We start from the raw sequence: 17295 nt of genomic DNA on the forward strand, positions 1-17295 counted from the left end.
TTTTTTGAAGGGGAATGCATGACTATCCCAGAGAAAAATGGTCTCGGTGCAGGATCAATATCTCAAAATGTAATTGTTGGATTTTTCTCATTTGTGGATATGTTGTTGAGAGGCAAGTTTCCCAGGATTGCACTAGAGCAATTGACAAAATATTATCGAGTTCAAAAGTTATTGATCTCTTAGTACGGGTCTATAAAAATTCTGATAAAAAGATTATTATGAGAAGCTCATGGTGGGGACTCTTTTGAAATGGAGACCAATAATAATTTATCCTGGAGATATAAAATAAAATGTCCACCTATCAACACATAATTAGATATGTTTAATTTAAATTTTCTACAAATATTTCTTAGAAAGAAATGGAGGATAAAAGAATTGAAGGTAAAAAAAAAGAAGAGTTATCAGGAAGAAGATAAAAGATAAAAGAAATCTTTTCAAGATTCAATTACGAAAAAAGAGGAAGATTATTTAAGGAAAGTTTCTCTAGAAAAGAAGGGAGGGGACGAGGTTCTACTTTTCTATCTCCAGCATTTCGTTGGCTACATGAAGAAAGATTATTTCTGGATTTCATTGTAACAGGGATAGTGGGAAAGAATGATTTTTAATTCTGCATAGCTTGATTTTGGGTGTAGTGATAGAGTGATCAATTGGTCACCTTTATTTATGTATTTGGAATAAGGAGAAATATATTTTTAGATCTATTGGTATGAAAATTTATTTTTCTGATTGAGATAGATCTGTTCATCACTTCATTCATATTCCTTGTATTGTTCTGTCCTATCTTGTCAAGTATATGTGTGTATTGCAAAATTTGTAGGTTTTCTACATTCATATATGTAGAATGAAATGTTAAATTTCCCTTTCTTCCTGTGTATGTGGGAAGATCAAATAGATGGTCTATGTTTTATTTATTTGCTTCTTTTTTCTATTATTTAAATCCTGAATCACATTCATGCCATGTTGATGGATGAGTGTTAACGTGCCTTCGTGTCTTCTGGTTAAAGACATATTTAACATTTTAATTCATTGTAAATCTTTTAGAGAGGGAGCTCTACCTCGCAATTCAAAGGAAGATTATCAATTCAATGATAATCTATCCAAATGTTAGTGCTCTTTTTCCTTTATCCCGGGCATTTGGAGTTAGTATGTGTATTTATTTTTGAGGGACAAATCTATTCACTAACAGATTTTTGGTGACTCTGTTGGGGATATGAAATCAAAGATCTGTGCTTTTCTTTCCTCAACTTTATTAAATATCTATGTGTATGCAAGATTGGCGACTTTGTTAAATCATCATGCAAAATAAAAAGGTTGCAAGAAAGGGGAAAAGACCAAATTCCACCATCTTGGAAATTCTTGAGATGGATGATAAAGTATTACATGACTTATGGGATCACTACAAGGAAAACATTTCTGATGCTATAAAGACTAATATAAGTATGGAAGATGACCATGCATCTACATTGTAGTGGAGGAGCCTTTGTGTAAGGTTTCACAAGGTGAAAGAGTTGGAATAAATAGTGCATCGGTTGCGAGCTCACAAGAAGAGAATATCACAGCTTAAACAAGAGTTAGGAGTTGTGGAGGATGAAGGGATCAAGCCAAGAAAACAATTTAGAAAGAAGCCTACAGCTGAAGAGTTAAATGATGAAAATGATCAAATGTTGCTATATTTTCAGAATGCATTCAAAGGGAGTATTTGTGAGGCAGAAAGGAATAAATTAAATCCCTCTGAAGATCACCCTTTTGCTCTGTTGTTGAAATTTGTGTATCAAAGGTATTATAACCTTAAGAATCTTGATCAAAATATTTTTACTACAACTGAAAGACCCAAGGAAAAATTAGAAGTTAAGGAACCAATGTCTTATATTTTCTCGGTTCTTGGAGAAAATGATCTTGAGTCAACATTGATTGAGCCACCTATGTCTTGGAATCAAAATCAAAAGAAAAGAAACTTGTGTTAGGATGAAGGTGTGGAGCTTGAATCTTTTTCAACATGCAAAGAAGAAAGTTCCCCTGTTGCTGAAATCAAACCGGTTGCATTTACTTATTGCTCAGTAGTAATCATTGCTACATTTGAAAAGAATGGTACAACAACAACTGAGATGGAGGATCAATTTGAAAAGCCGAGAAATGAGATTACTTGGAGCAAGCTCAATCCACTATGTTTGCCTACATGATTTTGTGAAGAGTCTATGGTTATAAACAATCCTCTATTTCAGCTATATGATTTCCAATCAACTAATGAAAAATTATTTTCTTCTCCTAACAAAGAAGACATTGGGAAACATATAAAACAAGGTGAAAATAGTCAAGCTATTGAAATATTGCATCCTCAAGAACTATTGAAAATTTCAACAAATACTTTTTCTCATGAAGAAGAAATTATATCTCAATTCTTGTCGGCAATTGAAGAAGGAGATGCTCCTAAAAAAAATTCAGGTATTAGTCCATTCCATACCCTAGTTCCAGATAAAGAATTTTCCGATTTAATTTTAGCAAAAAATGATGAGGTTGTTCTAGCTAAGTTGGACCCTATTCTTGATGAAGTCTCTCTCCATTCCCAACTTGGTGTGGATACTGTGAGTTCTTTTAAATATGGTGATTTTAATGGTAGAGACATTGAAGATGGTGCCATCATTTCTTCTGAAACTTCTAAATGGATTTGCAATAAAAAACTAAAGAAGGTTTGAGTGATGCCATAGGAAGAGTTTTAGAAGGCTCATAAATTTATGATGAAATATGGCTTTTTGGGCATGAATGTGTTTTCAAAAAATTCCTGCATACTGTTAGTTTGGTGTTCAACATTGAAGAAGTTGCCAAAAGAGCATGGCTTTGGGTTGCTTCATTTGAACACAAGCCATTTTTCCAGAAAGGTTCCTTCTTCTCCTAGTCGGTGGATGGTTTTGTTGAAGTAGTTCTTGGCCTCAGTCCTCACGGTGGGATTTTCCTTCCTGTATATTCATATAAATATTTTGTTGTGCTTAGTTTTGTTTGGATTTTGGCTTGTTGGTTTTGCCCTGTTGCCCCTCCACCCTCTTTGCAAGCAACTCCTCATGCTCCATTTCTTCTTGACTCTGTTGCCCAATGGATGATAGACACTAATCTCTCCCAGAGACATTCTGGATTCTCTTGATGAATCAATGATGAATAGCTAGTACCAAACTGGTACTGAGAGGGGGGGATGAATCAGTACAGACAAAATCACTTTTCTTTGAGCCAGTTTGACTGAAAACACTGTACTTTACCGGCAAGCAATATCATCGGTCTAAACCAGATTACTACCGGTTAAACACAGTAAGAATGTGAAAGACATAAACTGGTAACACTTAGCTTTCCACACAATCTAACATCTTATTTCCACTTCACCCTTACGCATATACAAGTACTCTACCATCAGAATTATAATAACTTGCTAGTTCAACATGATTTACCACTTGACAGAAAATAACAAAGCATCACATGAAAAGGCATCACACTTGACACACATATTTTCCACGTGGAAACCCAACTGGGAAAAACCACGGTGGGGATGAATACCCACAAGCTGTTCTTTGAACCCTTTTGAAGTCTTCTCTGTTAAGAGCCTAATTCGGTTAAAGACTATTACAATAGGTTCTGTTAGGAACCGATCCTGCTAGGGATCACCTGGTTAAGGGATGGCTAGAATACCCGGTCAAGGGTTAAACTCTGTTAAAGGTTACCTTGTTAGAGGATTTTAAGAACTCAATGATTTTGAGTCACCTTGTTAAAGGATTTACAGCAAGCCGGTTAAAGCTACCCTGTTAAGGGATTTTCCAACTATTGAAGTGGTTAGAGGTCAAGAGGTATTACAATGATCTAGTAACAACACTCAATGCCAATGCAGATCTGCTTTAGTTCCTTCCTTCTGCAGTCACACTCTGTAGGTATCTATTCTTTTATTTGGTTTGGCAAGAATCATGTATCTCTGCACTTAGATACACACACAACATTTGCCAACAACCTCAACATGAAAAACAACATCGACCTTATAGGAAGTAGATAGGTCGGTAGCATAAACCCTAAACTCTAAACATTTTAGGTTAAGCAATTCAGTCGGTTCAATCCTAACCGTTGAACACATTGCATTGAATACAACGGTCTTGAACAGATCTCAAGACGTTCTCTAGCATTCATTCTTCACTGCATCTTGAAGGCTAATAACCCACCACACGTTCTCCACCGTTTACAAAAACTTCACACATTCCCGAGGTAGATAGGATCAATCTTCTTCATGCAAGATCCTTCATGCGCACAAGGCTAATGTGGCAACACAATCTATTCTTCATTACAATGCTAACGCATCACACAATGTCATCGATTGAATCACACAGGCATGGAACACTTCAACCAAAAACCCTGAAGCTTAGACTATCAACTAGTAGTCATACCATATGAAACCTTGATACAAAACATTCCATATATCGGTTCACATTCCAACATACCAGTTCACTTGGACAAACATATTGTAGACATATAAAAATGACCATATTCCTAAATGAATATTTAATGTTCATTTTATTCCCATTTCTCTATTTAGTTAAATCTAATTTAACTAAATCGCCTGCATTCTTCTATTCAATTAAATAAATTATTCAATTTATTTAGTTAAATTCACTAAAGCCATTTGCATCATTTAATTAAATAAATAATTTTATTTAATTAAATGTCCTCTTCTTACTTTTAATTAAATTTACATTTAATTAATAGTTTATCTCAAATTGAATAAATCTAATTTATTCAATTTCCCAAATTGCAACCAAATTAAAATAAAGCAATTTATTTTAATTAATTCTATTTTCCCTCACCCACTTGCATTTTTCCTACATCTCCCACTTGCATCCTAAACCCTATTCCTAATTTCTTCTTGAATCCATCTAATCCTAATCAATTAACCTAAACCCATTCATTATCCCCTTTCCCTAAAATTGAGGAGGTCACTTCTCAAATTTGGAGTAAAGTCTTCAAAAGGCATTAAGGCCTTTATCCATTCAACAAGCTAACTTGTTGAATACCCCCAAATTTGGAAGGACTCTAACAAATTTGTCCCCAAATTCTTCAAACCATTAATGGTTAACTAATCCTTAGTGGCATGGTTAGAGACTTTTTGACTAACTTAACCTCCATCTAACCCAGGGGTCTCATCAAGCATTCATTGCTTTGACCATGGTTATCCCTTTAACCTTTGCACAAGAGTTTACCCCTTGGATAAAATCTTTATCCATTGGATAACCCTAACCTAACCTTAACCCTTACCTCCTAAGGTAACCATAAGGTCTTCTCAAGCATTTAATGCTCCTTTCATCTCCTCTCAACCAGTCTTATGTTGACAATTGTCACCATTTCATTGGTGAAAATTGTAAACATGGATTGATAACTTTCAATCCTGGCCCTTGATTAACTCCTTCAATCTTGACCATCCATTGCCCTATTTTCACTATAAATAGAGCTCTCATTCCTCCATTTTAAGGATCCATGCAAGCTTTTAGTGTCTCATTTATGCTCAAATTTATCAATACATCTAGCTTCTCTTTGTAATAGGAATTAATCTAATAAGCATTTTAGACTATTTCCTTTATCATTAGCTTAAATCATTAACTAGTATATCATGTTAGGATAGTATTGCTACTAATCTTGTCATCTTATAATCTAGTTTATTACATTTGTAGGATCATGCATGGATAGGATGCATTTCATAATTTAAATCAATCATAAGCATCCCTCGTTCTTGCATTCGTCATCCCTAAGCCACTTTGCTTAGTGATCTGAGAGCAAAGGCATTGGCTTGAGGGACCTTGTGAGATAGAGAACCATGGAACCAACCTTGGGAAGTTGAGTCGTTCCTCATGACTCCATAACTTTCACCAAGAAGTCCCATGGGTGTGTGAACAAGCCTCTTTGGGACCGCGTTTTTCGCATTTTGAGTTTCATCACCCCGCTTTTCCCTCACACATTTCTGGCACCCATCATGGGGCTCTACCCCATTAATCAAATCGGTTTTTAAAAATAAACACTTTTGTAGGTACGCGAGAAATAGGAATCAGCGCGTAGGGAACATCCCTTAGTGCATCAGGTTGATCTTTTAGCGCATCGAGCTCACTGTTTGGCGCATGGGACTCATTCCCCAACACATGCAGACCATACCTTAGCGCATCATCCTCACTAACATTTTCTTGTAGGTCTCAGCACAAGAGAATAATAGAGTAGCGCATTTAGAAAATAGTTCAGCGCATCGGGTCTGTCTGATAGCGCATCCTGACTATCTCGTAGTGCGTGCAGTCTGTTTTGTAACGCATAACAGATAGAGGCAAAATTAAAAACTATAACCGAATGTGAAATTAGACTTGTTCAAGTCCACCAAACCCACAGATTTTCTAACAATTTTACTTGGTATCTTGCAGGTTTTTAACAAGTTTATTGCAGATGGAAGCTTAATTTTATTTCTAGGATCAAATAGTTTAAATTTTTACTAACTTAGTTAAGTTAGTTAGAATAAAAAGCTTTTTGATTTTTTGTTGGGTAAAATTAAACTCACATGGTTTGGGCTTTAAAAAGAACCACAAAACAAAACGAAACGAATTTTCCTTGCTCTTCTAGGAGAGAATTTTTCAAATTGGGTCTTAAAAAGAACAAATCAATTTTTCAAGTTTTGCAAACAAATGACTTAAAAAGAACTTCACCATCCTTTGGTGCATAAAAGGATCCATTTTAAATTCTTGCAAGGTAAAAAAATCACACAAAGTCCAAAGGTCATTTGCAACTAAAGAGGGAAGATCTTCCCCTTTCAAATCGATTTCTTTTGTTGACAAAGCATCGCGTTTATTTTGTTGACCAAGTTCCTTTTTAATAGATCAGAAAATCACTGCTATGAAAGGTTAAAAGAAACACCATGTTTTCGTGGAGCAACATCTCCATATAGAGTTAGCAAATCATTGCTTTGAAAGGCTAAAAAGAACTTGCGTACTTTGCCTCGGAAGGTATATGCTCTCCCCTTAATTGGGTGATCAAAAAGCCAAACCACTCTTAAAAGCTTTCTTTACTTCAAGCAATAAATCCTTTAGCAGGTCTGCCTTCCCGAGGGGTTGAAAAACTCTTAAAGCCATTTTTGGCCATGTGTGAAAGGAACGACCTAAGTGGGAAATGACTTTGAAGCCAAGTGTTCCAACCCACTATAATCAAAAGTGGAAAGTGACGAAAGTCCTTTTCAACGGTTGCACGCAGTGATTATCCTTCCCCCAATATCCTTGAGATACGTAAAGCCTTTGTTCTAAAGGTTGGGAAGCCCCCCTGAGGGAGTTTATCACTGACGGCCGAATGGGAAGCCTGATTACGAACCTTAGCATAGAAACTTTGAGCCAAGTCAGTATCCAGACATTTGCAATATCATAGTGCAAGGGTGGGGAAGAATCCGCCCCCAAGATCACTCACCATATATCTCCCAAGATAACTACTCAATTGTGAAGCAATTCACTTTGAGTTAATTTCTGGTAAAAGACAAAAAAATGGGCGCCCCCTAGGGGGTGACACGACTGTTTGAGCTGACGGAGTATCGAGACTAGTGGGCTATGATATTGCTTATGACCTTTGAATAAAGAGTTTGACTGAAGTGCATGTTGTATCTAAACCTGTCAAAACATTGGGGATTTGAACACATCCTCGTAGAACATACACTTATTATTTAGATTAAGCAAAATGATTGTATCTTTGGTGTCGTGCTTTCATTTGTTGCTTCAGAAAATCATCTATCAATACTAAAAACTCAAAGCAAAATTCCAAAAATCACAGAAAAGAAACCAAGTCAAAACTATCGGAGCAATTTAGCGCATGAGAGCAACTTCTCAGCACGTGCAAACCATCTTTTAGTGCATTAAACCTTCACCTTAGTGCATCAAGTGTAAACATTAGCGCTTCATCAAAAACCAAAGCTAGCAATTTTAAGTAGTGCGTTTTGAAAATAGTTTAGCGCGTTGAAGTATCAGCTTAGCATGTGGAAACCGAATCTTAGCGCGTAGGGTTTAACAGTTAGCGCATAGGCAGCCCATAACCTTTTGAACAAAGGCAAAATCAAGATAAACCAGTTAGCGCGTATTAGGGGGCAGCGTAGCGCATGGGGTCTTTTCTCTAGCATGTTGAGGACTTTTTATAGCGCATTGAGTCTCTGTTTTAGCGCATAGCCAAAACCAAAAAAATAGGGAGTAAAACAGAGGGCAATTTTGAAAATTTTAAAAACAATTTCAAAAGCTTTCCTTCATTAGCCTGAACTTCATCGAGCAAAAAACCAAAAACAGAGTATCAAAAGCTGTTTCTAGAGCAAATTTCCATCAAACAAAGTTGTCCAAAATCTGAAACTAGTCGCAAGGTAAACATATCTCTCCTATCAAAATCAGGAAACATCATCACAAGTATCAAAAAGGTCCTTCCATCAAACGAATTTTTATCCCAAAACACACTTGTTTTAAAAACTCCAAGTTGTCAAATCGGGTTTCCATATCAAGAAAGCTCGTATTCCATATCATTTAACACACTTTGTCATGAGGGGGCATCTAAAACTTCATTTTGATAAAGTAAAACTTGAGTTTCTAAAACAAGCTAAACTAAATCCAAAACAAATCAAAGGAAACCATTGATCGCTTGTGCATGACTAATCCTCATATTCTGAGAAGAAAGAATATTTATCATAACACTAAGTTGAAGAAACAACAACCGAGTTCTTCGAAACTTGCCAAAAGAAATAAATTTTTATACATCAATCGCCAACTCTTCAAATCTCATCGCACATTCCTTCGTCATATACGCTTATATCTTCAAAGCAAAACAAACGAATTTGACAAGGAACCCTTGAGGAGTAGGGCATTCTGTCAAAAATCAGCATTCAGTCAACGCATAAATCAAGGAGGGAAGATCAATCTGGCCTTCTTTCCCAAAGAGTGCATCACTTATAACATACCCCGATTTGAACCACCAACCCCTGAGAAAAAAATTGAAGAAGAGTTCGTACCTCTTGTCACAAAAAGCTTCTACTAGATGCCTGTTGTTATTCGCTCTCAACAAAACAAACAAAGCGAAATGCAGCTAGAATCCAGCATGAATCAAAGGTTATCAAATCCTTTCGATCGTCTACATCTAGAGGAAACTGAAATTACTGAGGAACTCGTTCAAGAGTGTCAAGAAAGCGCTTCATTTCAAAGGCTTGCGGAAAGGCTCATGGAAAATGAGAAAGAAAAATATCTGCTCATGCTTACAAGCAAAGGAGTTAAACTTCCTGAAGATTTGGACACAAACATTTTTAGAACAAAATCTCGACATTATGAATATCAAGAATGACAAAGAGAGGAAGAAACACGTGACCCTAAGAAAGATACCCCTGAGAAAAATATCCCTGAGCAAAATATCCCTGAGTAAAACATCCCGGAGCTAAACATACCATTCCACACACCATTTCATCCTAGAATTAATGCAAGGGAAGAACTCTTCCCTCAGCAAAATAATGCACCTTTGATTGCTCTCACTCAACAAATGTAAATGTTACAAAGACAAATGCAAGACATGCAACAAGGTACAAAAATACGGTACTCCTTAACTGAAATTTGTCCTTATCCTTTTGACAGACGGTTAAACATGGTAGCTTTTCCTCCAAACTCAGACATTCCCAAATTTGACAGATATGATGGGAAAAGTGATCCCTGTGATCATGTTCGAGAATTTTGTATTATGAGTCTTGAATTCACCCATAATGACACCTATTTGATGAGGTTATTCCCAAGAAGCTTGGGAGGGAAAACAATGGAATGGTTATCCAAAATCACACCTCCCGTCAAATCATTCGATGAACTAGTCAACAAATTCATAACTCAATATTCCTATAACATTTAAAATGCTATCACTATGCTAGATGTCTGTAATACCAAGAAGAAAAACAATGAAACATTCATGATATTCCTTCAACGTTGGTGACCTATGGTTTCGAGATATCCTCGTGATGTGCCCGAAAAGGAAAAGATGGAAATTTTCATCGACAACTTGAATAGTGAGATGAGTTACAGACTCAAACTCCAATGCATACCATCTTTTGCCAAGTTGATTGAGAATGGCATCCAAGTAGAAGAGGCATGTGTCAAGAAAGGAACATTAAAATTATTCAAAGAAGGAACAAGTTCATCCAACTACAACAACCAAAACAACAACTTAGACAAATCCATATTCTGGACCAGAAACAAAAGCAATGGAAATGAAGGAGGAAATGAATCAAATGATCCAAAATCAAAGCAGCCCATGCTTGCATTATCAGGTAATCCTCAAGCTACAAAGAATCCCAAAGGTGCTAACCAAGGCACTAACACTTATGCACCAAATACCAATCAAGATCAATTCAACACAAACAATACCCAAAACAATAACACCAATCGAGGACCTAATCCAAACTCATGAGGCAACGCAAACAACTTTCAAAAATGCATTTACACACCACTGGGGCAATCATTAGAGTCAGCATTCAGAGAACTCCTGGCAAACAAAATTATCTCCTTACCAGCAATCAGCAACTTTGAACCACAAATCAAACCACCTTGGTGGAATGACTCACACTTTTGTGATTTTCATCGTAGCAAAGGTCATTAAACAAATGATTGCATGAGACTGAAAAACATTGTTTAGGACATGATTGATAGAGGTGATTTAACAGTCGATGGTCTCAAGGCAAATAGCGACCATGGAGCCTTTAAGGATCCTCTTCCAAACTACAATAAGGATGGAGCTTCAACCTCAAATGATACACGTGGAGCTCGTATCAATCACATATACTATAACACCATCAATCATATATCAGCTGAAGACAATCAAGTAAACATCATCACCATTAGAGATAAGTGTGAACATGAATCTATCAACGTAACAACTAGAACTCAAAAATATGTCTTGAAAGGGCATATGTCAACGACAAACACTGTGCCCAAAATTCAATATGATCTAGTCAGTCAACTGCGTAAGACTCTTGCTCAAATATCCATACTAGAATTGCTGAAACTTTCACCAAAATACAAAGACATATTAGAGCAAGCATTATTGGAAACAAATGTACCTCAAGATCTGGATGCTGACAAATTCCAAGCCATGGTGGCTCATATGACAGGGCCTCATAACCTCACTTTTTCTGAGCATGATAATATCTCATTGAGCCATCCACACAATATTCCACTCCACATTGAAGTCTTGGTCTATAAACATCAAGTTAAAAGAGTATTAATAGATGGAGGAGTTGGACTCAATATTTGTACCTTAAAACTTATCCGTGCATTAGGCTTCTCTGAGAAATCTATTGATCCTTGCAAAAATATCACTATCAAAGCATATGATGATGAAGAAAGATCATCTGAAGGAACAGTAATGTTGCCAATACAAGTGGGACCAATACAAAGGGACACTATGTGCCAAGTCTTGGACATAGACCTCACATACAATATCCTATTGGGTCGACCTTGGATACATGAAATGCAAGCAGTACCTTCTACTTATCATCAGTGTGTTAAGTTCCCCTACAATGGACACGAAATTACCATATCAGCAGATCATAATCCTGTTCAACATTGTAATGCTATGGGGGTGGCCCAAGACAGCTTGGTTCCACATAATAGAGAAAAACAAAGTTACTCAACACCAGATCCTCAGCAATAAAAGTCTACATCACTGTCTATGGATTTCAAGCAGAAAATGAAAATCCAAGAGCAAGGCATGGGAGAGTACTCTTTGGAACCCATGTGTTTGACCAACTTACCAACATCACCTAAATCTCATGGATTACCTACATCATCAACACATCAAGCAACCCAACCCATCACCAAGTTTGATGGCACATTTATCCAACTAGGCACTCTAGCACATGAATCTGAGGAAAAGGACATCCTTAGTTGGCTATACAAAGATGAAGAAGAAGACATAGCAGCTGCTATGGAGATAGCTATACCCACACACCTGTATGGAAAAGGCTACTTAATCATGTAACAAATGAGATACAATGGCAAAGGACCTATTTGTAAGCGAAAGGAAGGCATCACAGAACCATTGGATCCTCCTTCGCAATTCAGTAAAGACAAAAAGGGACTGGGATTTGAACTCACTCTACTACCAAAAAGGGCACCACACAAATATCAAAAACCTCAGTGGAAAGCAAAGAAGACTCCTGGCTAGAGGCACTATTTGAGTTAGCTGAGACAATACGTAAGGAACGTGAACATCAAGAACAAAAGCAATGTCAAAGGCAGCCTATCAATCAAAAGAAAGAAACATCTACTGTAGAAGCACATCATATTCAAGAACCAATATCCAACAAAGAAGAATCACCTCCTGATTACATCATTCCTCCCCGAGGAGAGACAGTATATGATCAAATCCAAAGAGTGGAAGAAGGATTTGACACAGAATCAAAGAAAACTATCAAACTTGTCTCAATTATCAAAGACCTGTACTCACCCTACAACATACCAGTTCACAACACTGCTAGAATCTAGGATAATACCTTTGAGACTGATTCCAATGAATATGAATGGGGCAGTTGTTCTAATGTAATTGAAGATATTTGTTCAAATGACAGTAATACACCCATCTCTCAAAAAGAACACAACACAGAATCTAGACCACTTGAATTTGGTCCACAAAATATCTATGACGCCAAGGAAAACGAGCAACGATATTATGAACAAGTCTATATGGAAAATGATACCATCGAAGACCTCGATGAAATCCTTAACATATTTAACACTCAGGCCAATCACGATGATACCTCCATCCTGACACTTACATCAGCAGAACTTGATCCACCAAACGACTCCTTACCACTTGTCTTTCCTGACCTCATAGATTGGGATGAGCCTGAAACTTGTGATATACCAATTTTCCAAAATGAGGAAATCCATTATCCATTATTTATGTACCGTTAACCCAAAGACAGACTCTAGTAGTGAATAAAATAACGACATCTACAATCAAGGGAGTGTCAAGTCCCTCAGTTGCAAAAATGAATGAAATAAAGGATCTACTGCTGAAAACCAGTCAATGGCAGCAATAGATCACAAAAAGTAAAAATAAAGGATGCATCTGAGGGTGAAAACCTTTTTGAGGCACCTAAGGATGGGAGACTTGACACTCTTCCCGAGCATTATCATGAGTGATCACCCATATTGATTGAGCCCACTCAATCAATCAACATTGGTACTACAAAAGCAACCAAAACTATACACCTTGCAGAATCTTTGACAGAAGAAGAAAAATCAAAGTTTATCAATTTTTTTAAAGAAAAGCAAATCAACTTCGCTTGGTCATATGCAGATATGCCTGGGATTGATCCAGAATTGATCATGCATCACCTATCCATTACTCCAGGAGCTAAGCTAGTCAAGCAAAAACTGCGAAAGATGAATCCACATGTGGCACTCATGGTTAAAGCTGAATTGAAGAAACTATTAGATGTCAGGTTCATTCGACCTATCGACTATGCTGAATGGATTTCCAACATTGTACCAGTATCAAGACTAGATGGCAGTATCAGAATATGCACTGATTTTAGAGATGTTAGCAAAGCCTGTCCCAAGGATGACTTTCCTTTACCCAGTATCGACATAATTGTAGACCTCACAACAAGCCATGCAATGCTATCACTAATGGACGGTTTTTCAGGCTATAATCAAATCAAGATAGCCCCGGAGGATCAAGATAGAACAACATTTACCTGTCCTTGGGGAACATATTGTTGGAATGTCATGCCTTTTGGCTTAAAGAATGCAGGAGCAACTTATCAACAAGCTATGACGACAATCTTTCATGACATGATGAATACCTTCATGGAAGACTATGTAGATGATTTACTAGCTAAATCATTCACCAGAGCAGATCATTTAAACATCTTAGAAAAGATTTTTGACAAATTGGAGAAATTCCAAGTCAGGCTCAACCCTAAGAAGTGTGTCTTCGAGGTTACATCAGGAAAGTTACTAGGTTATATAGTTTTATCTAAGGGTATTGAAGTGGATCCAACAAAGGTACAAGCCATTATGGAGATGCCACCACCAAAGAACATCAGTCAACTCATATCTCTACAAGAATGACCTAATCAATTAGGCAATTCATCGCTTAATTAGCAGATAAAAGTCTCCCATTCAATCATTTGCTACATAAAAATGTACCATTCAGATGGGAAGCCAAATGTGCAGAATCATTTTATCAAATCAAGCAGTATTTAATGAACCCACCAGTTCTAGTACCACCAATAGTAGGGAAGCCACTTATTCTCTACATTTCAACAACAGACATATCACTGGGGGCATTGTTAGCACAAGAAGATCAACAAGGCAAAGAACGAGCTATATACTACATCAGTAGGACATTGAATGGATATGAACTCAACTATACATTCATTGAGAAGGCTTGTCTAACAGTGGTATTTGCCTCTCAAAAGTTCTGACACTACATGCTAGCTCAAACAATTAAGCTAGTTGCAAAAATTGATCCTCTCAAATATTTACTCAGCAAGGCAGCTCTTATAGGCAGATTGGCTAAATGGGTCATGATTCTCAATGAGTTTGATATCCACTACACAAAACGACGAGCTATCAAAGGACAAGCAATATTTGAAAACAACCTATGGAGATTGAATTTCCAGACAGAGACGTTCTTACTATCTCTACCAAACAATGGACCCTATACTATGATGGATCCTATACTCAACATGGCTCAGGTGCTGGCATTCTGTTCATCACTCCTGAAGGGGACACCATACCAAGATCATATCGGCTTATGTTTCCATGCACAAATAACATTGCTGAATAGGAGGCACTGGTTATAGGCATCAAAATGGTCGTAGAATGGAAAATCACAGAATTAAAAGTCTATGGAGATTCACAACTAGTCATCAATCAAATCAACAATGACTATCAGATAAAGGACGACAAGCTGCTACCATACAAGCGAATGGTGGATGATTTTAAGCAAGATTTTGTACACATCACCTTTGAGAAAATACCAAGGTTGGATAATAGAGCAGCTGATGCAATGTCTACTATCGCTTCACTACTACAAATTCTAGAGCAACAGAATCATTACGAGTTTCTGGTAGAGCAATTGTTCTCCCTAGCCTATGACCATTCTGATTCCCATGTTATCTATGCCTTGACCGGTTCGGACTCTCCATTATATGGACCAATATATGACTCTCTTAAGAGAAATATCCTACCCTTTGACCTATCCCAAAACCAAAAATGTAACTTTATCTGACAAGCTGCCCGTTATACTCTTACTGCTGTTACTTTGTACCGTCGAGGTCTAGATGGTACTCTTCTTCGTTTCCTCGATCGTAATGAATCTGACTCTGCTTTACAAGAGCTTCATGAAGGTATCTATGGCACAAGTTCAAGTGGTCCTACTCTTGCTAAAAAGCTTCTAAGAATGGGATATTACTGGCCAACAATGGAAAAGGACTCTTATCACTTTGCAAAGAAATGTCCTAAATGACAAATCCATGGCAATCTTATACATGCACCAACATAGGAACTGCAACCATTCACAACATCCTGGCCCTTTTTCCAGTGGGGACTAGACTTGGTCGGCAAAATTCATCCTTCATCTTCAAATGGACACAAGTTCATTATAACTGCAACAAAATACTTTACCAAGTGGATTGAAGCGATCCCCATGACCATAGTACTTTTATCCTTAATTATCTGATCTGCAGATATGGCATTCCAAGCTCCATCATCATAGATAATGGATGACCTTTCAAGAACCAAGATGTGCAAGAACTATGTGAACAATTCAAAACCCAACATTGTTTTTCTACACCTTACTACCCATAGGGAAATGGTTAAGCAGAAGCATCCAACAAGACAATATTGAAAATCCTAAAGAAAATAGTGAATGATGTTGGCAAAGATTGGCATGTACAACTCAATCTAGCACTTTGGGCATACAGAACTAGCATCTGTATAGCAACGGGATCTACACCATATTCATTAGTATATGGATCCGAAGCAATTTTACCCCTAGAGGTAGAAATTCCATATCTCAGAGTCTCTTTAAAAGGCCTAATTCTAGATGAAGAGTATCGAGTTAACCAACTGCAAGAGCTCGAGCTTCTAGATGAAAGACGTCAACGTGCCTACACTCATCTCAAAGCATATCAGCAATGTATGTGCAGAAGCTACAACCACAAGGTCATTCCCAGAATTTTTAAAATTGGTGACCTAGTACTCAAGGAAAATCCTAGGAATCAGCAGGATTGGGAAAAGAAAGGGAAATTTGAACCTAATTGGTTAGGTCCCTATGTCATCATATCAGCCTATGGATCAGGCACCTATTAGCTAACAACTTCATCGGGAGATGTGCTCGACAAACCAACTAACAACATCCATCTGAAGAAATACTACACTTGAGTAATCTAATGTGCGAAAAAGTCAAAAAATTAAAAAATCGGGAAAAGGCAAATAAAAAGGTACAATAAAAGCAACTGGTGAAAACCTGGCAAATAGGTGCTATTGTGAGAGGACAACTCCTCTATCTATATCCATACCATTATATCCACAGTAAAGCACTATCGGCCATCGCCCGACATTTTTATCATAATATCCATCCAGGACATACTTAGCGTAGTTACTATCCTAGTTTATCATCATATCCTTTCATCGCATCTCACCATGGCTTGGTAATCCTTGTACATATCCGCATTAAGAGGAACACCCAGCTAGGGGCAGTTTTAATCAGAACTTGCATCACGCTCAAGCTGTCAAAAACTTGTCACAAACTTAGAACATCATATCCAGCAAACAAAACTCAGCAATCACAAACACCACACATTGATCACTTAACGAGATTCACAAAATATGATGGATGATTTTCTGAAGTATCAAATGTTGCATCTTGCATAAAGTTTTGACTATTCTTGCACTTAAACTTTTTGAACTATTGGATCTTCTACATTCTCTCAACAATGCATCAAGCTAGAGAAAGTCGTGGGGACCCCAATATTTTTTTAGTTTTCTGTCTGTGAGGCAATCATTTGTACTGTGTAAATACTTGTCTCGAGACGTGATTCACAGCAAATCACTGAAGACATGATTCCACTTTACACATATAAATGGTTTAATCTTGTCTGTTTATACACAATCCGCACTCAGGTTGTTCTGGTTCAATTATACCTTATTACCTTGATACTTGTGCTATCTTGCAAATGTTAGCATTTGGCATTATAACAGACAATGGGAGATTGTTGGCTTTTCAATAAGGATATTGAGA

Source organism: Cryptomeria japonica, chromosome 1 (genome assembly GCF_030272615.1).
Source record: "Cryptomeria japonica chromosome 1, Sugi_1.0, whole genome shotgun sequence".
NCBI lineage: Eukaryota > Viridiplantae > Streptophyta > Pinopsida > Cupressales > Cupressaceae > Cryptomeria > Cryptomeria japonica.